At 48.1% G+C, this 24,274-nt stretch overlaps 1 long non-coding RNA gene across 1 annotated transcript in view; it reads right to left on the bottom strand.

Annotated features, from left to right (window-relative positions):
• Window positions 1-4,229: 4,229 nt before the first annotated feature.
• Window positions 4,230-24,274, bottom strand: part of LOC121876321 — a 65,517-nt gene continuing 45,472 nt past the window's right edge. The window contains exons 2-3 of the long non-coding RNA XR_006090753.1: window positions 15,506-15,593; window positions 4,230-4,241 (exon numbers count right to left, since the gene is read on the bottom strand). This is a non-coding gene — a long non-coding RNA (uncharacterized LOC121876321). The remainder of the gene's footprint in view (window positions 4,242-15,505; window positions 15,594-24,274) is intronic.

The raw sequence follows: 24,274 nt of genomic DNA on the forward strand, positions 1-24,274 counted from the left end.
AAGGAGTGCCTGACGGAGGAGTGCCTGACGAAGGAGTGCCTGACGGAGGAGGAGTGCCTGACGAAGGAGGAGGAGTGCCTGACGGAGGAGCGCGACGGAGGAGGAGTGCCTGACGGAGGAGTGTCTGACGAAGAGGTGCCTGACGGAGGAGGAGTGCCTGACGGAGGTGCCTGACGAGGTGCCTGACGGAGGAGGAGTGCCTGAAGGTGATGTGGTAGATGAGAGTGGTGTTAGGAGCCGCCGCCATAACACCACCACAATTTTCCCACGACGCAAAAAATAAATAAAAATAATAATAATAATAATAATAATAATAATAACAACAATGTAATGGTAATGATGATGATAATAATAATAATAATAATAATGATAATAAATAAATAAAAACCTCCCTCGACAATACTTCCATCAGACACTCTAGCCAAGACATCGCTGCACTCGGGTAAGGTACCAACTCCTGCCGAGCTGTCACCATCACCTGACCTACAAAACACAGGAGCGTTACAGTAATCCCTCCCAATACCGGACTAATTCTTACAAGCCCTGTCCGATATTAGGAAGATTCTGTTAGGTGAAGGGGAGGGGTAGGAGGGAGGAGGAGGGGGAAGGGGAGGGGGGAGGGGTAGGGGAGGAGGGGAGGGGAGGGAGGGTCGGTCAATACTTTGGAGGTGAGTTAAATGTCAACCACACGCCATTATGTCCCGTAAGAAACCAAGCACTCCTCCTTACTATTCCCTAACTACACGCCCTCCTTCCCTCCTACACGCCCTCCTATACCTACACGCCCTGCTTCACTCTCCGGGGGGTGGGGGGGTGAGGGGGGGGGTGCGATTCGAGAGCCCTGTCCGCCTCTTCCCGAGTTCGATGCCGTCACACATAGGGTCAGGGGCTCTCACCGGCCCCCACAGCCAGCGGTGCTTTAAATCACCTTTTCTCCGTCAGTGAGCGAGTCAGCCAGAAAGTCAAGTAAACAAAAAATATATATATAAGGTGTTGTTGCAGCTACAAAATCAATAGCGACATCAGATTACTTGACGATAAGACACCCCAGATTATTTCACCTGATGATTAACACCCTAACTTTACCTGGTGGGTTAGGTTAAATTAGATGAAGCTAGGTTAGGTTACGGTAGGTTATGGTTAACTTAGGTTAGGTGAGGGTGGTTAATCTTAAGGTGAAATAATCTGGGGTGTCTAAACTCCATATGAGCCACAAACTTTGCTATGTAATAAACCAATTAATGGAAGCATCGTCAACACTGGTCTGTGATATCTACCACCTGCCTCACACTAGCCCCCCCCCCCCATGGACCACTGAGCGACGCCAGCTGAAGAGGAATACACGAGTGTCAGCCCCAAACGCGTGGGTTTTGTCTTCAATGCCAGTGTGTGTGTGTGTGTGTGTGTGTGTGTGTGTGTGTTGAGGGGGGTGACTCTTGGTAATGGAGGAAGAAGGAGGAGGAGGAGATGGAAGGAGGAGGAGGAGATGGAAGGAGGAGGGGAAAAGGAGGAAGAGGGAGGGGAGAAGTAGGTAGTGGTGGGCGAGGCACACCTCTTTAAAACTGCACGCCTGAAGGAGGAGGAAGGAGAGGCAGCCCCCCTCTTCTGCCTGATGCTGGGTCCTCCACCATCAGCTGACCTGACTGTTGTTGCTTCATTCATACGCTTCACTTCTTCATTCATCCCCCCCCCTCTCTCAGACAAACCCTCGTTCATGTGAGAGGGAGGAGGAGTGGGATGAGGGGGTGAGAGGGGGTGACAGGGGGTGAGGAGCATTCATTGGGGACCTCACATTGCTCTCCAGTCACTTGGCACTTCAATTAACGTACACTGCATTCATGTTACAGTTCATTCATTCATTTGTGGTACACTTCAGTCATCTAACACACACACACACACACACACCATTATTACTATCACCACCAACAACAACTCCACCATTACCACCACTACATCACCACCCTAACACCTCTAATCATCACCACCACACCCCCAACACCACTACACCACCACCATCAACTTTAACATGTGATGACGCCACCACCTCTTCCTCCAGGGGCCTCAGACCAACACACCACCACACACCTGCACACCACAACACACCTGCCTCCCGTAACAGAAATTCCAAACAATTACCGTGTCTGAGTCTGTCCTCGCCTCCACACCTCCTCCTCCAAGTTTGATGTCGAGTTTTAGCTGCTGTTCCTTGAAGTCAAGTCTCAAGTGTTACCCTAAAGTTCCTTCTAGTTTTATCTTAAGTTCCTTCAAGTTTTATCTAAAGTTCCTTCAAGTTTTATCTAAAGTTCCTTCAAGTTTTATCTCAAGTTCCTTCAATTTTTGTCTAAAGTTCCTTCAAGTTTTATTTAAAGTTCCTTCAAGCTTTATCTAAAGTTCTTTCAAGTTTTACCAAAAGTTTGAAGAAAAAATTCAATTGAAATTCACACGAAAGTTTTACCTTAAGTTCCACTTAAAGTTTTATTCTATCAAGTCGCTTAAAATTACCCTAAAAACACACTTAAATTAGACCTTTGTGGTTACTTAAAATATTTAACAAGAAACAGATTTTTAAAGAGACTTAAAACTTAGACTTAAAATTGACCAGAACAATGATGACCAACTTCAGGTAATTCGGTAGTCGGGGGAGTGTAGTTTACAGAGAGAGAGAGAGAGAGAGAGAGAGAGAGAGAGAGAGAGAGTATACCTGGGCAAGTCAACCAAGAGTGAGACGTTTTGGTGAAGAGGGGAGGAAAGAGGGGGAGAAGGGAGAAAAGAGAGGGAGAGAGGAGGGAGGAAAGAGGAATACGGCGGAGGTCATGTGTTGGTGGGAGGGAGGGAGGAGTTAAGACCTCTCCACCAGGAGGTAGTGAGAGCGGGTGAGAGCGCCGCGGGGAATCTCAGCGGGTCCCTCACTCTCCCACTCTCCTGCCGCTGTAAAGGATGGCTGGCTGGCCCAGTGGCCCACTCCTACCTCCTCATCCTCCTCTTCCCCCACTTTCTCCCCTCTCCTACCTCTTCCTCCTTCTACCCCCCTCCTCCTCGTCCTCTTCCTCCTTCTACCTCCTTCTTTTATCCCCTCCTCTTCCTACTTCTTTTATCTCCTCCTCCCACTTATTCTTCCTCCTCCTCCTCCCCCTCCCCTACCGCCGTGCTGGACACATTTTTCACATTATTATCATATGAATTTTCGTCTTTGATCTCTCTCTCTCTCCTGTCCTCAACATGTCTCTCAAACGTTCAACTCTTCTCCCCTGCTCTCTCATTCCTCCTTCCTCTCAATCTTCTCTTCTCTTCTCACATGCTTCTCCCCCCCCTCCTTACTCAACTCTCTCTTTCCTGTCTCACTTTTCTCTCAAAAGCCTCCTCCCTTGAGAGAGAGAGAGAGAGAGAGAGAGAGAGAGAGAGAGAGAGAGAGAGAGAGAGAGAGAGAGTCCACCACCAGGACCCTTTAAATACCACAACGATTAATATTCCACCTGAAAGAGAAAACAATGTGATGCTATACGTACACACACAGCCTCCGTCCGTCCATGTGTACTTCCATCCTACACAAGAAACAGTCATGGTGGCCGTGTGTAAAATAGCGACATTGTTTACACGCATATTTATATTACCTAATTACAACAGCAGGTGATGTTTAGGTTGAGATTTACATATTTACATTTTGTGTGTGTGTATGTGTGTGTGTGTGTACTCTATATGCTTATGTAAGTGTGAGTGAGCGAGCGAGCATGAGAGAGAGAGAGAGAGAGAGAGAGAGAGAGAGAGAGACCTCAAAACTCACCCTCAGTAACCCCCGGACGACACCAGCACACACAGTCACCTCCAGTACAGTCATCACACACAACTAAAGAACATTACTGTCTTCTCTACCACACCCCCGCCACCCTCCTGCAGAAGGCCAGAGAGGAGAGCTACCTGCTGGGGTGACCTGGTGGCGGCGCTAACACAGGTGTCCACCGCCCCACATAAATCTCCACCACCACCACCACACCGCCACAACACTACCACAATATTCTCTCTGCAATTTCCTCCAGCGTACTGTGTGGTGGTGTGGCTCTTGGTGTGGCTCTGGTGTGGCTCTTGTAATAATTTTGTTTCATTAAGGTGATCATGTGAAGGTTAATTAGACACCCTAGTCTTTTTTTACCTGATGATTAAACACCTTTTTTTTGTAGAGAAAGAAGAGTAGAGGTGGGGGAAGGAAGTTAGACAGATGACAGGAATACCATCGCAGCTTCCGGCTTTTTGACCGTGTGTGTGTGTGTGTGTGTGTGTGTGTGTGTGTGTGTGTGTGTGTGTGTGTGTGTGTGTGTGTGTGTGTGTGTGTGTGTGTGTGTGTGTGTGTGTGTGTGTGTGTGTGTGTGTGTGTGAGTGTGTGTGAGTGTGTGTGTGAGTGTGTGTGTGTGTGTGTGTGTGTGTGTGTGTGAGTGTGTGTGAGTGTGTGTGTGTGGCATCACCATGGTAACCAGCTATACCTACGAACATGTGATAATAAAAAGGCAATACGTCAGTTCCTTTGTTGTGTGGTTGCCATGGCGACCTCCCGGCCTCACCTGTGACCTCTTGAACGTTGTTACCTGAGGCTACCTGACGCGCGCTCCTTTACACCTGGTAGAGCCATTATGACACACCTGTATCGTATAAGCACCGTAGCAACTTAATTGGGCCAGTGAGTAATTTGAAAGACTCCTTGGGCTCCTAACCTAACCTCACCTAACCTTACCTAACCTTACCTAACCTAACCCTCAGCAAACCATTGGAATTGGCCATCGTGCACAACTGCAGGTGATGAAGAATTTGAAGATGAAAAGGAGGAGGAAGGAGGAGGAAGAGGAGAAAGAGGGAGTTAGAGGAGGAAGGAGACGGAAGAGGAAGGAGGAGGAAGAAGGAAGAGGAAGGAGCGAAGAAGATGGAGATGACGAAGAAGGAGTTATTAAAGAGAAAGACCAACACTCAGGATCCTTTATGACACAACCTCCTCCAATTTAGTCAAGAGGCTCCTCCTTCCGTCCAAATTTCCGGAGCAACGTCACCACACAACCACCGCCGCTACCACCACCACCACTACCACCCTCCCTCCTTCACCACCACCACCCTCCCTCCCTCCTTCACGCCAATTATGATCAACTTAGAGAAGAAAGTGGGGGAGGGATGGTAGGAAGGGGGGGGAGTTAGTATGATGGGAAGAAGGACGGTAGAAGGGGGTATGGTATGGTAGGGAAGGATAGAAGGTAGGGTAGGTATGGTAGGGAAGGATAGAAGGTAGGGAAGGATAGGAGGTAGGGTAGGTATGGTAGGGAAGGATAGAAGGTAGGGTAGGTATGGTAGGGAAGGATAGAAGGTAGGGTAGGTATGGTAGGGAGGGATAGAAGGTAGGGTAGGTATGGTAGGGAAGGATAGGAGGTAGGGTAGGTATGGTAGGGAGAGATTAGCGTGTAGATACTAACAAGATATGAATCAAGGCAACAAAATCACCTCCCCAGATCAACACACAAACACCATTAAGCTACGTAACAACACACCGCCCCAAAAAATATCTATACAGGTGATCGATGAGTCCCACAATGAACACTGTGACTCCTGTTGTCTCGGTAGTGTTGTCAAAATCTTTCGTCTGTTGTGTCATATTGTCTAGTACTAAATCGTTCAAGACTACTTCAGGGTAAATATTTAACAAGTGTATGTATGTATGTATGTATGTATGTATGTATATGTGCAGTATGTATGTATGTATGTATGTATGTATGTATGTATGTCGCGCCACTTCACGTACAACCGGCAAAAGTATAAACAAATGAAGAAATTAATAAATATATCCGGGTTTTTTCTCGTCCGGTTAAGCCTTAAAACACAACCGGCATTTGGGGGGGGCGGAGCAAAATGGAAATAACTTTTTGTTTTTATTGTTACAACTTTATGTAAATTTATTCATATATGGTAAATAAATCTGACTCTGATTCGTAAATGAAAATCTGTTTACTGTAACCTAAGCAGACTATAGAGGTGAGGTGAGGTGAGGTGAGGTGAGGAGATGAGGTTAATGATGCTTATATATTCATAGTTTGTAACATTCGAAAAGAAAACACCTAGATATGAGAGAGAGAGAGAGAGAGAGAGAGAGAGAGAGAGAGAGCATAAACCACATAAAGGTATCTCATTAACAGGTTATTTAATACATGTGCCGTCCTCAACAACATGGCGGTAGTGGAGGAGGGGGAGGGAGGAGTGGGAAGGAGGTGGGAGGGGGGAAGGAGAAGAAGGGGGTGGGGGAAGAAGGAGGGGAGGGGAGGAACAAAGTAAACAGTGTACCTGGTAATATTAATGGTGGTTCCAACGAGGCAAGTTAAGGCCAGAGTTGTGAAGTTCATTAAGACCTGCCACCAGTAATGACGTCACGACTGCTCTTCAACCAGGCCACGCCCACCTCCTCACCCTCACCACTCCCCTCAGGTCACCCCTACCACACCCCAGGTCACCCCTACCACACCCCAGGTCACCCCTACCACACCTCACAGGTCACCCCTACCACACCCCCCAAGGTCACCCCCTACCACCCCCAGGTCACCCCTACCACCCCGAGGGGAGATGAGTGTCAACATATCTGCCAACACAGTGTTTCTTACGCCGTTTTGGGAAGGTTATGTTATTATGAACTTGCAACATAAGCCGGTCATGTGGGCCCCAGCAACATAAGCCGGTCATGGGCCCCAGCAACATCAGCCGGTCATGGGCCCCAGCAACATGCGGGCCCCAGCAACATAAGCCGGTCATGTGGGCCCCAGCAACATAAGCCGGTCATGTGGGCCCCAGCAACATAAGCCGGTCATGTGGGCCCCAGCAACATAAGCTGGATGTGGGCCCAACTTTACCGAGGACGACCGGGACCAAACATGATCAGATTCCGATTTCAATGATTGCTGAGTGATGTTAAGACCCATTAATACAGCAACCCTCTTGATCTAGTCCTCTACACCCACCTCTTACACCCACTCTCTTACACCCACCCCTCTTACACCCACTGTCCCTCACACCCACCCTCTCTCTTACACCCACCCCTCTCTTACACCCACTGCCTACACCCACCTCTCTTACACCCACTGCCCACACCCACCTCTACACCCACCTACACCCACTCTCTTACACCCACTGCCCACACCCACCTCTCTTTACACCCACTGCCTACACCCACCCCTCTCTCTACACCCACTGCTCTCTACACCCACTGCCCACACCCATCTCTTACACCCACTGCCTACACCCACTCTCTCTTACACCCACTGCCTACACCCACCTCTCTTACACCCACTGCCTCACACCCACCTCTCTTACACCCACTGCCTACACCCACCCTCTTACACCCACCTCTTACACCCACTGCCTACACCCACCTCTCTCTTACACCCACCTCTCTTACACCCACCCCCTCTCTACACCCACTGCCTACACCCACCCTCTCTTACACCACTGCCTCTCTTACACCCACTGCCTACACCTACTTCAACACCCACTCGTTAATATTAAACAAGACCCTCTGAGCCAGGCTAATATTACACTGACAATAATAATTATATTAATGTTGAACCGTCATCTCTTTCCTTAGCTTAATTATCGTAATAATAATAATACCCTTAAATTATTATTATCATCATTATTATTATTATTATTGCAACTGAGAAAGGATGAAGCAGGGCACACACACACACCACACACACACACACACACCACACACACACACACACACACACACACACACACACACACACCCACACACACACACACACACACACACACACACACCTACACACACACACACACACACACACCTCTATACACACACACACACACACACACAAAATATCAAGCTCCAAAAATTTCACAATACGGTGCCGGCTCTGACGTCATCACCGGCAGTCAACATGGCCGCCATCTTCCATAAATAGCTTCTGTGTCTAGTTGGTGTTTTTTAATGACCATTTGTGTGCTATTGACGTCAAGTAATAGGATGCTAACAATCATTTATCTATGCTATTAATCCTTCAGGTTTTCCAAGTCATCTGTAGTTAATTGAGAGCATCAGGGACAGACAGACAGACAGACAGACATAAAATCAACCTGACCGGGAAGTAGTTTAAGAAGCAAGTGTTCCAGAGTTGGCCTGACACACACACACACACACGCACACACGCACACACACACACACACACACACACATTTTACTACATCTTGGAGGCCATTTTGTGATTTATGACGTCATGTTGGCCTCCGGGGAATCAATATTTCGTGATTGTTATTATTTAATGTTTAGTAGTGAGTCTCAGTTGTGGTCCCAGGCTGATGACACTATGACGACTCTCTCTCTCTTCACCTTGTGTGTGTCGACCCCTGTAGTATGGTAACCCCGTGATGTATGTATGTATGTATGTAATGTCTCAGTCATAGACATTTTTATTATTATTATTATTATTATCATTATTATTATTATTAGTTATTATTTTATTACCAAACCAGCAATGCCAACACAACCCCGTGAGCAGTGCCAACCCTCGAATGATTCTACAGTGACAACACCACGTCGGCATTGACAACAATTCAACGCCGTGACAACGCTAAGCCCAAACAATCAGCTTCAACACCTTAGGAACACAACCACACCAAGAATAATGCCAACTTTAGAGGCAGTGCTGGCATCATACAGGTAGTGCCAACATCGTAACAATGACGCCAGCACCAGTGAAGTAGTGCCAACAAAATTGTGGCATTGACAACACCAACCATATCTCCGTGAGTGCCAACATAAACAACATGACAGTAATGTACCAACACACAGAGCACCTGTACCAACAGTGCCAACACAGGAGGCACTACTGGCAACAGTGCCAATGAAAGTATAACGAGAGGCGTGAAGGAGTCAGCTGATCAATACTCCACTTGACGCCCACATGTGAGTCCCTACCACGCCCCCTAGCTCAGGACACCACGCCCTCTAGCTCAGGACACCACGCCCCCTAGCTCAGGGCCCTCTAGCTCAGGACACCACGAACCCTAGCTGAGGATTCAACGCCCTAGCTGAGACACCACGCCCCCTCAGGACACCACGCCCCCAGCTGAGGACACCACGCCCCTAACTCAGGACACCACGCCCCCAGCTGAAGATTCAACGCTCCCAGCTGAGGACACCACGCCCCCTAGCTGAGGACACCAAGCCCCTAGCTGAGGATTCAACGCCCTAGCTGGAGGACACCACGCCCCTAGCTGAGGGTTCAACGCTCCCTAGCTGAGGCTCCCCAGCTGAGGACGGGACACCAAGCCCCCTAGCTGAGGATTCAACGCTCCCCAGCTGAGGACACCACGCCCCTAGCTGAGGACACCACGCCCCCTAGCTGAGGGTTCAACGCTCCCCAGCTGAGGACACCACGCCCCCCAGCTCAGGACACCACACCCCCAGCTCAGGACACCACGCCCCAGCTCAGGACACCACGCCCCCAGCTGAGACACCACGCCCCAGCTGAGACACCACGCCCCCAGCTGACCGCCCCTAGCTGAGGACACCACGCCCCCCTAGCTGAGGGTTCAACGCTCCCTAGCTGAGGACACCACGCCCCCAGCTGAGGACACCACGCCCCCTAGCTGAGGACACCACGCCCCCAGCTCAGGACACCACGAACCCTAGCTGAGGATTCAACGCTCCCTAGCTGAGGGACGCCCCTAACTCAGGACACCACGCCCCCTAGCTGAGGACACCACGCCCCTAGCTCAGACACCACGCCCCTAGCTGAGGACACCACGCCCCCAGCTGAGGACACCACGCTCCCAGCTCAGGACACCACGCCCCCCAGCTCAGGACACCACGCCCCCTAGCTGAGGACACCACGCCCCAGCTGAGGGTTCAACGCCCCTAGCTGAGGACACCACGCCCCCCAGCTGAGGACACCACGCCCCCAGCTCAGGACACCACGAACCCTAGCTGAGGATTCAACGCTCCCAGCTGAGGACACCACGCCCCTAGCTCAGGACACCACGCCCCCTAGCTGAGGACACCACGCCCCCAGCTCAGACACCACGCCCCCAGCTCAGGACACCACGCCCCCTAGCTGACACCACGCCCCTAGCTGAGGACACCACGCCCCCAGCTGGGACACCACGACCCCAGCTCAGGACACCACGCCCCCCTAGCTCAGGATGGTAATAATCCTCACTATCTCCGTCACCATCTTCATTATCACCCGCCATCCTCAGTCACCACCATCAGCGACACCATCACTACTATCTCCGTCACTATCACCAGTAACCCCGTCACCATCACCACCATCACTATCACCCATAAGAAAGAAAGAAATGAAAAATAAAACAAGAAAAAGACTTACAAGAAAATTAACATGAAAAAAAATAATGAAACTGAGAAAGAAAGAACCGGACGAACGCTGAGTGAGACCCGGTCTATATGAACCCACACAGAACGAACCCATTGGAGACAAAACGAACCCACCATAAATGAACCCAACGAACCCGAAGAATAACCTAACCTAGCATAAACGAACCCCAAAAAGACAAGACGAACCCATCACAAATGAACCCAAGGGAGACGAAACGAACCCAGCAGAGAGAGAGAGACGAACCCAGTGACATATATAACAGTTCCTCCAGGTCCCAGGTCTTGCCGGAGTTGTGATCATAACAGACTTCTAACAACCATCCCATTCTTACAACAACCATCCCAGTCCTGCAACAACCATTCCAGACCTGTAACAACCATTCCAGTCCTATAACAACCATCCCATTCTTGTAACAACCATCCCAGTCCTGCAACTACCACTCCAGACCTGTAACAACCATCCCAGTCCTGTAACAACCATCCCAGACCTGTAACAACCATCCCAGTCCTGTAACAACCATCCCAGACCTGTAACAACTATCCCAGTCCTGTAACAACCATCCCAGTCCTGTAACAACCATCCCAGTCCTGTAACAACCATCCCATTCCTGTAACAACCATCCCAGTCCTGTAACAACCATCCCAGTCCTGTAACAACTATCCCAGTCCTGTAACAACCATCCCAGTCCTGTAACAACCATCCCATTCCTGTAACAACCATCCCAGTCCTGTAACAACCATCCCAGTCCTGTAACAACCATCCTCGCCTTGCAACAAGCATCCACGACTGTTAGTAACCATTCCAGACTTGCAACGACGCCATTTGTTGCACAGTGAAGAAAATGTCAAGGTTTCAGAGGCCGAGAGTGTGGCGGAGTAGCATCAATTTTGCAACGCCGCCCCACCACAACTGCTAAGTCCTCCCCCAGTGTGAGTGTGGGCGTAGTGGGCGGGCGGAGGGCGGGAGGGCGGAGAGAGAGAGATATAATTGTCAACAAAATCAACATCTGTTTCTGTACCTATATTAGTGTCACTTCCATTTAACGAGCGTCCATCTACAGCGGGTATAGGTTCCATCACTTACATAACGTTCCCACGCCACAGAAAATGTTCCCACGCCCAACACTCCATATTCAGGACACAGAAAATGTTGCCACGCCATAGAAAAATTATCCCACGCCACTCACAACATTCCCACGACACTAAAAACATTACCGGGAGAGATATTAAAAAAAAGTACCTTTGCATTTTTGTACATGTTGAGAAAATGTGAAAATCTCGACCTGATACGAGGCTTAAAACTTTAGGGAACAGCTTGCCGGGGGAGGGGATGGGTGGAGGGGTGGAGGAAGGGGTGGAGAGGTGGGGCAGGAGGGGTGGAGGAAGAGGTGGGTGGGAGGAGAGTGGGTGGGAGGAGGAGAGGAAGGGGTAGGGGAAGGGGAGAGGGGATGAAGTCTTGCCGCCTCAACAGTCAGGCGTTCAATGAAAAAATTCCTAAACTGCTTTAAGTATGTTAATGAGGCCATGTTACCGTGTGTGTGGGGGGGCTGCCTTATGAACTAGATGTAGTCTCTCTCTCTCTCTTCCCCAGACACGTGAGGTCCTTGCAGAGAGGCAATAAGAAGGACCAACGGGTTAGGTAATGCCTCCTGACGCTGATCTAGAATTGCTGTCAGTCATACATCAAAGAGAGTGTGTGTGTGTGGCCTCCTGTAAGGAGTCTTATCCACAGTTCAAACTTATTATGATACTCTTTTTGGTGTATGTATGGTTATATCTTGATCAAATCACACGGGAAAAGGGAAACAACGGAGCACCTTAGCGTTCGTCTTTATTCAAGACATCTTCAGAGGCAACTGAATTACATGGACAAAGAGAGGCTTAAATATACAGGGTGACCTTATTAAACATGAGGTCAGGTCATAATGATGTCATCCACTAATCCCCACACCAACACACACGTAGAGGAGCTTAAGAGAAGTGGGTCCCTTATTTTTTACCTGACCTGACTAGTCACGTCACCCCCTTCTCTTAAAAATAAATCGTACAAAGATCTGAATCAAGCGTGACGGGCAAGAACCTCGTAGCGCTAAAAAAACAAAAAACAAATTAAACCAAATTAAAGCGCGGTAAGAGGAGAGTCAATCGCGGCGGTGGAGGCGGCCGAGTGGTAAGATCCCAGAAGCTGTTAAGAACCTTTGTATCCCACTGAGGCAAATAACCACACGTTGTTGTAGTGAGCTGAGGATCAAGTGAGCTAAAAGGTGGGATACAAAAGTGAGATACAGGTTAATTGTTCCCTCATTACTGGAAGCTACAGGTAAGAACAGGTAACTGAGACGTGATATCAGTCAATTAACACCTGGTGGCCGTTCTGGTAATATCATCCCGACCTAAAACATCTCCTTAACCACCCCCCTCCCAAGAGACCAACTTCCCGCCTCGCTGCCACCATTTGCGCCTCACAAGTGTTAAAGTTATCAGCTGATCGTGTCAACAAAAGTCAATTGGGCCGAGTAAACACCAGGACCCAGGGACAGGAACCACCTCGTGATGCTGGGATAAATAACAACAACACAGCCTTCACCACCACCACCATTATCACCATCACCACCACCAGTATCACCACCACCACCGCCAGTATCACCATCACCACCACCACCAGTATCACCATCACCACCACCACCAGTATCACCATCACCACCACAGCCAGTATCACCATCACCACCACCACCAGTATCACCATCACCACCACCGCCAGTATCACCATCACCACCACAGCCAGACTCTAATAGCCCTCCAGATATAATGATCAGGTTAGGTTACGTTACGTTAGGGTTATGTTAGAGCTGACGACTGGGGTCTATTATGACTGTCAGCCCCGGGGGAAGGTACTAGGGTCTGGCGGTGTGAAGTCAGACGGTGTGGCTCTTGGGGGTGTGGCGTCAAGTGGGAAGGTCAGACAGATTAATTCGGTCGTGTGAGGACAGAGGAGGGTATCATGCGGTGTCAGGAGATGTGTCAGCTGCGGTGGTGTGGTTCTGGGTGGTGTCAGGAGATGTGTCAGCTGCGGTGGTGGTGGTGTGGTCAAGGGTGGTGTCAGGATATATGTCTGATGTCACGGTGAAGTGTCAGGTGTATGTCGCAAGTGTCAGGTGTGTGTCGCAAGTGTCAGGTGTGTGTCGCAAGTCTCATAGTGATAAGTAAAGCAGACGACAGACATGACCTTCACCCTCGTTATCTTGTCCACTTAGTACCTCACAAACCTCGTTATAATGACTCATATAGCCAACACAGGTACCGTACATGTATAACGCCTCCATCAGACACACACACAAAGGTCTCATTAACCTGATCGATGCCTCATTAACCTGATCGATGCCTCATTAACCTGTCCACCACTTACCAGTAGCACATTCCACTCGGCACTCACCTAACCTAACCTAACCTGACCTGACCTAACCTGATTACTGGTGACACCCAACACCACCTCGAGCAGCCAGCCAGTGTGTGTTACCCCCCTTCCCTCTCTCTTCCCCCTTCCTCTTCCCCTCTCACTCCGTTCCTCCCCCTCTTCCTTACTTCCTTCCGCCTCTTACTGCTTCTTCCTCTTACATCTCTCCTCTCTCCTTTATCACTTTCTCCCTTTTCTTACTCATTTTCTCTTCTTCCCCTTTCCTTCCTTTATTTTATCTATCTCACATTCTCATCAACCTACTTACCCCTTCCGTTTCAATCCCTTTCTTTGCATTCTACCTCTTATCCTCCTCCCCTTCCTCTTCCCTTTTCCATTACGTATTTCCTGTCTTCTAGTCTTCTTCCCTCTCCCCATGGACTTAGTGTTCCTCCTCTTCCTCTCCTTCTGCCTCTATTCTTCTCTCAATGGTCCTCTCCTCCCCTTCTGTCTCTCACTGCTCCTCCACCTCACCATCAACCCCTCCTCCACCGCACCATCAACCCCTCCTCCACCTCACCATCAGCAGTTGACTCACACGATATATATTGACCAACACAACTTTACTGTCCACTCGCACCCAAGGTCAGACGTCAGCCAGACCTAACCCAACACACTATCACCATTTATCACTATTATTATCATTATCGTCATCATTTAACATTATTATCAATGTTTATTATCATTATTACTATCATTATTATTATTATTTATTATTACTATACCGATATTAATATAGGTTAGGTAACTCAGTTATTCCATATATAAATTTTAGTATCAAACCAGGTAACGACAGATATTTGGCCAGTCAGTATGGCCAGGTAACGACGAACACTTGGCCACGTAAGATAATGATTTATGTGGCCAGGTAAGAAAATGACACACGTGGCCAGGTAAGATAATTACAGACACGTGGCCACACAACCATCTGTGGCCTCCCTACCATCCTTCCTCACCACAACAACTCACTTATATATTTGTATCTTTACCTTACACCAGTGGCGTCCAAACCTTTCGAGGGCCAATTCTTATGTTAGTTACCCTCTTCAGGGCCAACACAAGTGCTGTATCACATATTGGCAGGATTGAAGTTTACAGCTTCACACATTGCCTTAATACTTGTCTCATCTTCAGTATGTCATTTTCACTTTACTAATAAACATAATTATATCTATTTCTTTCATAATTTCACGGGATGATAAATTTTACCGTCATCCCGCGGGCCACTCCTGACCATCTCAAGGGCCACATTTGGCCCGCGGGCCATGAGTTTGACACCTCTGCCTTAAACTGTATCTCTGTACCCACACCTGTACACTTACTACCTCTAACTGTACCCATACCTGTATCTGTACTCGTATATGCTACATACATCTGCACTACTGTAACAAAATTAAAATAACTCCATTAAGCTGTGAGGGGGGGGGGGGAGGGACCTGTATCTGTCTGTATAAAGGGAGGGTCGTGTTTTTCTCCCTCCCTCCATCCATCCCTCCCTGCCCCCCTCCCTCACTCCAATCCTCCGTACCTTCCTTCACTCCTTCCAGAACAAAGGACGGGAGGAAGGGGGACAGGTGGACAGTCTAGCCATAAGAGACAGTCAGAGAGACAGGTAACTGGAGTGAGGGGCGAGACAGGTTAATAAAGTAGCTACAGGTGAGAAAGAGGACGCGACTCACCTGTCATGTTTGTCGAGGGCTGAGGGGTGGTGGAGGATGGTCTGGTTGTTGGACATGGCTACAATGCTCTTCGTCCCCAGCTCCTTCTCTGGAACACAACAATGATCGTTAGTGTACTGTAAGCAACAACAATAACAATAAATAATAATAATAACGATACTACTACTACTACTCTTAACAACAACAACAATAATAATACGAGAAATAAATAATAACAATACTACGTCTACTACTAATTATAAAGGATATTCACGACTAACACTCACACATAAATCAAGAACGCGTCATTATTTTGTTTAAGCTCTCGGTGAATCAGATAAAAACTATGAAGGGTTGACAATAAAGAGGACACACACACACACACACTCCCCAACCCCCTCCTTCCCCAACCCCCCTCCTTCCCCACCACCACCACCTTCTCCACCATACATCACGGGAGGAGGACAGTACAGTAGTGATGGTGACTCACACAACAACACCAATATTGTCTCCCACCGCTCTCTGTGATGGAGGAGGAGGAGGCATAGGGGTTGGAGGAAGAGTGGCTTCGAAAGGAGTGAAGGAGAAGTGACTTGAAAAGGTTAGGTAAGGTAAGTTAGATTAGGTTAGGAGCTGTCAGGCCTCGGGTTCAATGCACTATTAACCGAGTAAACTTGCCCCCCCCCCTCCTCCCTCGGCCGCGACTGGTACCATCTGGTGGTGGTGTGTGGTGAGGCCGGGGCAGGAGGGAGGGACATCTCTCACCTCTACCTTCCCTCCACCACCAACACGCGTCTCACCGGGCACGTGTCTGGCTCAGTGATTATTATCCCTCCTCCACCACCATCATCACTTCCACCTCCACCACCACCACCACCTCCACTTCTACCACCACTTCCACTTCTACCACCACCTCCACCACCACCACCACTTCCACTTCTCACCACTCTACCACCACCACCACCTCCACTTCCACCACCACCACCACTTCCACTTCTACCACCACCACCTCCACTTCCACCACCACCACCACCTCCACTTCTACCACCATCATCACCACCACTTCCACCTCCACCACCAGACAGACAACTAAAACTCAACAAACATTAACTAGATCATGAAGGAAGAAACCAGAGGTGAGCTGTGAGACAGAGCAGTTGGTGTGTTTACCTGGGCAACACCTCACGCCACCACCATCCGTCACAACAACAACAATACAAACAATAACATCAACAACAACAAAACAAAAATAACAACAACAATAACATCAACAACAATAAAAACAAAAACAACAACAGAACTTGGCCCTAGAGAGCCTCAGTCAGACATGAGGGCAGGAGAACACACACGACTACACCGTCACCTCTCACGCTACACACACACAACCTTGCCAGCAGATGAGGGACAGGAAGTGAGTAAGTTAGCAACACACAGGTCTACACTATACCCCGAGGTGATGCTCTCTACTGACGAAGACGACGACGAAGTTCTTCCCACAATAAAAAATGAGGTCGGGAAAGTTCTTTAAAAGCGTTCAAAGGGGGCACGGACATTATCACCTACCACACACACACACACACACACACACACACACACACACTACAGAGGAGAAGTGGGGAGGAGGGAGAGAGATAGTGGGGAGGAGGGAGAGAGATAGTGGGGGGGAGGAGAGAGAGATAGTGGGGAGGAGGGAGTGTCTCTATAGTGTGTTGTGGGGAGTTCTACCTCATGAACACCTCCAAAACACGACAACTTCCCAAGGCTGTAAGAGGCCGGGAGGACGTATAGATGTGAAGGGGATAAGACACGAAGACATTTACCCCAGGGCGACAACAACACCAGCAGGAGGAGGAGGAGGAAGGTTTGGGTGTGTCTGGTGTATTCCCCTTTGCCGTCAGACTCAAGAGATCGTTTTCAAACACTTATTTTTTTTTCCCAATTTCTTCCACTTCTCTCACACACACCCACAACTACACCACCCTCCCACGTATCCACACCTTAATTCTTTCTTCCACTTTTCCACATCCAGACCCTCCATCCACATGTCTTTCTTATCCACCATCTACACTCCTAAACCTTCCTCCATCCACACGCCACACCCTCTTCCTCTTCCGTACGTACCACACCCTCCTCCACCCACACACCACACCCTCCTCCACCCACACCACACCCTCCTCCACCCACACACCACACCCTCCTCCGCACACGCCCACCCACCTCCCTCAGGGCCCGGGGGGAGGGGGAGATGATGGAACAGAAGGACTTTAAATGAAACTCGACACCACAGCCTCACCACACCAGGGATGGAGGGCGAGGTAGGAGTGATATGATACCTGGGAGTGGTGAGGGAGAGGTGAGGGGAGGAGAGGAGGGAGGGAGAGGTGAGGGGAGGAGAGAGAGGTGAGGGAAGGGAGGTGAGGGGGAGGGAGGGAGGTGAGGGGGAGGGAGGGAGAGGAGGAAGGGAGGAGGGAGAGGTGAGGGGAGGAGAGAGAGGGAGGAAGGGAGGGAGGGAGGGGAGGGAGGGACAGGTATGGGAACTGTAGGAAGGAAGGGGAAGAGAGAGGGAGGAGGAAGAGAAGTGGAGGTAAGGGGGAGGATGAGGAGTGGGGAGGAAACAATGATAAAGGAAGGAAGAGGAAGAGGAGGAAATGAACAAGGATGATGAAAGAGGAAGTGGTGAAGGAGGAGGATAAGAGGTAAGGAAGCGGAAGAGAAACAGTGAGGGAGGAGGGGGAGGAGGAGAGAGAGGGGGTGATGAAAGAGGAGGGTGAGAGGTGAGAGGACAGGAGGGGAGGAACACTAATGAAGGAGAGGTGGTGGTGACGAAGAGCTTCCTGGAGGAGGAGGAGGTCCTTGTAAAGTTGGATTTAGTGAAGTGACCAACCTAACCTAATGACAGACAGACAGAAGGGCGGATAAACACTAATCCTAAAAAAAGAGGATAGACACACACACACACACACACACGTGGCACAACATAGACATGGGACACAAACTTATCTGTCTGTATGTCTCTGCTTAGTCATAGGTGTGTGCGTGTGCGTGTGTGTGTGTGTGTGTGTGCGAAGGACAAAACATGACCTCGGGTTATCATACACACACACACGACACCGGGAGGAAGGGGGAGGGGGTAGGGAAGCGGGGAGGAGGGGGGGAAGAGGAGGAGGGGGAAGAGGTCGTACAACTGCACCCACCGTGTGTTTTCCGTCTGTCTGTGTCTGTGTGTGTGTGGGGTCACTTCATCGATGACCTCCCCCCCCTTACGTCACAACACCGCCTTTAGTGCTTTATTACACCAAACTTTACATTATACCAACACATCAAAACTGTATCAAAACACATACACACACACACAATACATTAATAATATCATCATTGGTTGACACACATTGAGCCACACATTAGCTACACAATACCACGACCCCTTTTGGATTATGTTGTGCGTTGTGTTGAGCTGATCCTATGTGTGTGTGTGTGTGTGTGTGTGTGTGTGTGTGTGGTGTGTGTGTGTATGTATGTATGTGCGTTAAGGCGCTATCTTCCTTTATGCTCACATCTAGATTAAGGCCCCACCAAAACCTAACCTAACCTAACCTAACCCCCCCCCCCAGGGTATATTTAGCTACAGTAAGCAAGACAGAATCCCTACAGGTGTATGTTAACGTCTTGAACCTTTGTGTATGACTCCAGTGTCTGCATCCACAAGCAAATCCTCACCAGCAGGTTTAAAGCAAGCAGTACCAACCCTTATACCAGGTAGCCTTAACGTTGATAATCCCCTGCATGTTTCTCAGAGGATTATACAAGCTATTTCCACCCTTATACCAGGTTGTTTTAAGGATGATAACTGACAGTAATCGGCCATGATTGTCTTCCGGAGGAGAAAAACAAAAATATAAACATAAATAAAAGTAATCTCACCTGCACAAGAAGGTAATTTGTGTTCATAATCCACTAAGTCTCTGGCCAGTTACCTTCAAGCACAAGCAAGCAATTTCCACCTGCATATCAAGGTGAAATAAAGGTGATAATCCTTCATGAATTCCCCCAATGTAATTCTACCCAGACATGACGTAAGCAAAAGTCACACGTATATACAATCGTCATAATGGAGTTATTCCTGTGTCATCCCTTCATTGTTCTTCCCAGGGACAAACAAGGGAATTTCAACCGTACGTACAGCCAGTCACCACCCCTAGGCAGAGACCATGGTTATTATCGACCTTACACCAGAGGACCAGAAGGTTCCTAATCCAGTATGATCCCAGAGGCGAGTTTTCTCAGGCACAAACAAGCAATAGTCGCCCGTGGTTTAACAATGCTTAAGGTTCATTGTCCCCTGGGGAATGATCTTGACGTGGAGGAGGGAGGGGGAGGGAGAATAGGAAAGAATAAGGAAGCAGGGTAAAGAAGAAAGAAAGAAAGAAGGAAAGAACAAGAACTGAAGAGAGGCAGAAGAATGAAACAGGAGGATAAATAAGAGAAAGAGAGAAGCAAGAATGAGAGAGAGAGAAAAGTGAAAGAAGCAATAAGGGGAAAAATATGAGAAAGAAGTGAAAGAAGAAAGAAGAGATGATATATTCGTCTTAAGTATCAACAAGGTCAGAGAGCGAGGGGCCACATTCTCAAAAAGTTTGTCGTGGTTTTCATAGTAACTGTAAAGCTGGCAACCTAACCTAACCTTACCTAACTTTACCCTGACCTCACTTAACTTAACTTTAACCTAACTTAACCTTAACCTAACCTAACTTAGCTTAACTTTAACCTGACCTAACTTAATTTCAATCTAATCCAACTTAAGTTTTAACCTAATTTAACTTATTTAACCTAACCTAACTTAATTTTAACATAACCTAAACTCCTACTACTACTTTGCTGTCACTCTGAATCGAGTATGACGATCATCCTAACCTAACCTGACACACACACACAGTCACCCTGGCTTAAGCTCTTCCACCTCACAGACAGACAGACACATCCTGGCTTAAGCTCGTCAGGTCAAGTCACGTGGTGGTCTGGTTGGCTTGTATCTTGTGTTCTCCTTAGCAACGAGAAACCTAACCTAACCAAACTTAACCTAACCTAACCAAACCTAACTTAACTAAATTTAATCTAACTTAATCTAAATGCATATTCACTTACAATAACGCGACACACACACACACAAGCACGCACGCACGCACACACACACACACACACACACACACACACACACACACACACACACACACACACATCACTTACACACACACACACCTACAAATAGCCACTAATTTATTAATACATTCAACAGTCAAACAAAACCGTATGCAAATGACCAATACAAGTTTGGTTCTGGTTGTGTGAGTAAGAATTGTCACCATTAATGACCCCTGCCACCTCCCCCACCCCCCATCTCCCTCCACCCACACCCACCCACCACCCACACCCCCACCCCCGGGGACTGGTGGTGCACGGTCGAGTCTCAGCGTAATGTGGCGCCATTATGTTATTTTACGCTTGAAGTGCCATCACCATGTGTGTTTACGTCGCCAGTTAGACAGACAGACAGTCAGATGTGTTTTTATGTATCCAGTCAGACAGTCAGTCATAAATGTTTTTATGTATCCAGTTAGAGTGACTTAGACAGTCAGACGTATACTTGTGTCTCCAGTCACCCAGTTACAACCATTCTCACTTCTCCATTCACCAGTCAGTAGGAAACGTTCTTACCTTCCTGATACACAAGTTCTCAAGCATCTCCACCAGTTGAGAGAGAGAGAGAGAGAGAGAGAGAGAGAGAGAGAGAGAGAGAGAGAGAGAGAGAGAGAGAGAGAGAGAGAGAGAGAGAGAGAGAGAGAGAGAGCACCATCAATGCCTTCTGTCAGGTAGCGGCGACCATCAACCAAATATGTGCCTGGAAGCTGAGGGGGGACAAGTGTAGTGTTGTGTGTGTGTGTGTGTGTGTGTGTGTGTGCAAGGACTGCAGTTTTGTCCCCCCCACACAGTCTGCCCGGCGCCACCTCCCCAATACCTACCACCATTTTCATGTTAATTTCCTCAACTTTTCGTCAACGTAAGACTCCATAAACTGAGGACGATGAGAACGATAGATTTAGCTACATCTATCTCAGTGTGGTGGTGGTAGTGGTGGTGGTTGGGGTTGATGTTGGTGGTGGTTAGTGGTGGTGATTCAGAGCCATTCTCACCACCATTTACATCATCACCACCAAAAATGAAATGAATCTCAATAGCAATAAAAAACAAGAGAGATAATAATGAAGAGAAATGAGAGAGAAGACCTGGAGAAGGAGGAGGAGAAGGAGGAGACGGAGGAGGAGAAGGAGGAGAAAGAGGAGGAGGAGAAGAACATAAGAAGAACAAAAGAAAATAAGGAGTCTGCAATAGGCCGTGGCCTGTGCATGGCAGCTCCTGTCGAGAGTTACTACCACTCTCTATCATCCATGAATCTATCTAGCCTCCTTTTGAAACTTTTCAGAGTTCCAGCATTTACTACAAAGTTGCTAAGCTTGTTCCACTCGTCCACCACCCTATTTGTGAACCAGTTTCTTCCTATCTCCCTCCTAAACCTAAACTTATCCAACTTGAATCCGTTGCTCCGAGTCCTATCCTGCTCGGATATTATAAGAACTTTATCTATATCCCCTTTATTGAAGAAGACGGAGGAGGAGGAGGAGGAGGAGAGGAAGGAAAGCTTGGGGCCGCCTGTGTGTATGAGTCATAAACACACCTCCACATTCTTCGCCACTCTCACAGCACTTACACGCCGGCCACCTGTGTGTGTGTGTTTATATCCTGACTCACATCTCGTCTCAGTGACAAGTTACGTCCATAGATGCTGACTAAAACAGTGAAAGAAAATATACAACAAATTATATATATATATATATATATATATCTCTCTCTCTCTCTCTCTGTCTCTCTCTCTCTCTCTCGATCTGCCAATAGGATACGACGTATTTTATAACCAGCGGCAGCAAGCTCTATGAATATTGATCCTGACTGACCCATATACTGACTACACTGCAAGATGATTATTCGCCAGAGCAGCGCTGAAACAGTTCGCTCGCCAATCAATAATTCGCCATCGTTTCTTTAACCTTGATCGATCACTTATATCATAAAGTTTATTAACGTACCTGTACCTGTTGATTACAGGTAATGAATCTGTATGTTACCTTACTTGATAATAATAATAATAGCAATAATAACAACAATAATAACAATAATAATAATAATAATAATAATAATAATAATAATAATAATAACAATAATAACAACAACAATAATAATAATAACAATAACAATAAAAACAACAATAATAATAACAACAATAACAACAAAACGGAAAGGTTGTGACTGCAGGGTGACCGAGTCTTGCCGAACACAATACACAACTCTTTCTCTCCACACACCCCACAGCCTCTCACTGGGGTTTGGTGAAAGTTGTGGGGAGGAGAGGTGAGTGGGGAGGGAGTGTGAGGGGAGGGTGGGGAGGGGTGTTGGTGAAAGCTGTGGGGAGGAGAGGCAAGGGGGAGGACTGGGAATGTGGTGGTGGTGGTGAGGAGGGAAGAGGGGGGTGAGGAGGGGGAGGAGAGGGGAAAAGAGGGGAGAGGAGATAATAGGGAGGGAAGAAGTGTAAATGGTTTATCCTAGTCCACACACACACACACACACACACACACACACACACACACACACACACACACACACACACACACACACACACACACAGTTTTCCAATAGCCTTGTGAGTGTCTCGAGTGTTGCGTCTCATCAGGAAGGAAGTGTTTCAGGTTTTCCACGCTTCCCAAGTGGCTATAATCACCGCCTTGGTCCTCCACCTTACCCTGTCTGTCTGTGTTTGTTCTGTCTGTATATCTGTCTATCATGGTCCTTGCTGTCTGTCTGAGTGTCTGTCATGACCTGTAACATCTACCTCTTTTTGTGTATGAATTTATCTATAATAATAATATTAATAATAAATAATGACAATAATAACAATAATAAAATGAACAATAGCAACATCAGATTCACCACACACACACACACACACACACACACACACACACACACAATAAAGACAGTATACAAATGAATTAATTACGGCTTATGTCTGTCTCTCTGTCATCATCCCGTCTAATAACTGTCCATTAGCCAACTTTACGTGACCATTATCTCTTTCATTACCAACTATGTCATTTTCTCTGTTTATTACGTCATTTTCTATATCCTGTCTGTTGTCTGTCTGTCAGTAAGCCGTTTATCCCATATATGTCTGGAGCATATCTGTCTGTAAGTCATCTATATATCTATCTGTCTACACCTGTCCGTCTCTCTCCCCCATATCCCCCCCTCCTTCACCCACTCCCCCCTCCCTCACTCCCCCCCCTCCTCCACCCCCTCTCTCTCTCATCAATGTTTCTCAGTAGTGTGTGTGTGTCTTTGTCTCCCTGGTTAAGGAGACAGTGTGGTGAGGACGATGAACGATGAGAGTCTAGTAGGGTTGACGTGTTGGAGAGGAGTGGGGGAGAGGAGTGGGGGAGAGGAGTGGGGGAGAGGAGTGGGGGAGGGAGGGGGGAGGAGGGGAGAGGTGGGGAGGCGGGGGAGGGAGGTGGGGGAGAGGTGGAGAGGAGGTGGGGAGGGAGGTGGGGAGGAGGAGAGGAAGAATAATATGGAAAACGACGAAAGAAGAAGAAAAAATATATAATAAAATGGAGAAGAGAAAGAAAGAAGAACAATTATGACGAGGTGGGAGAGAGAGGTGGAGGGAAGGAGAGGAGAGAGGAG

Source organism: Homarus americanus, unplaced genomic scaffold (genome assembly GCF_018991925.1).
Source record: "Homarus americanus isolate GMGI-L3 unplaced genomic scaffold, GMGI_Hamer_2.0 scaffold34921, whole genome shotgun sequence".
Lineage (NCBI taxonomy): Eukaryota > Metazoa > Arthropoda > Malacostraca > Decapoda > Nephropidae > Homarus > Homarus americanus.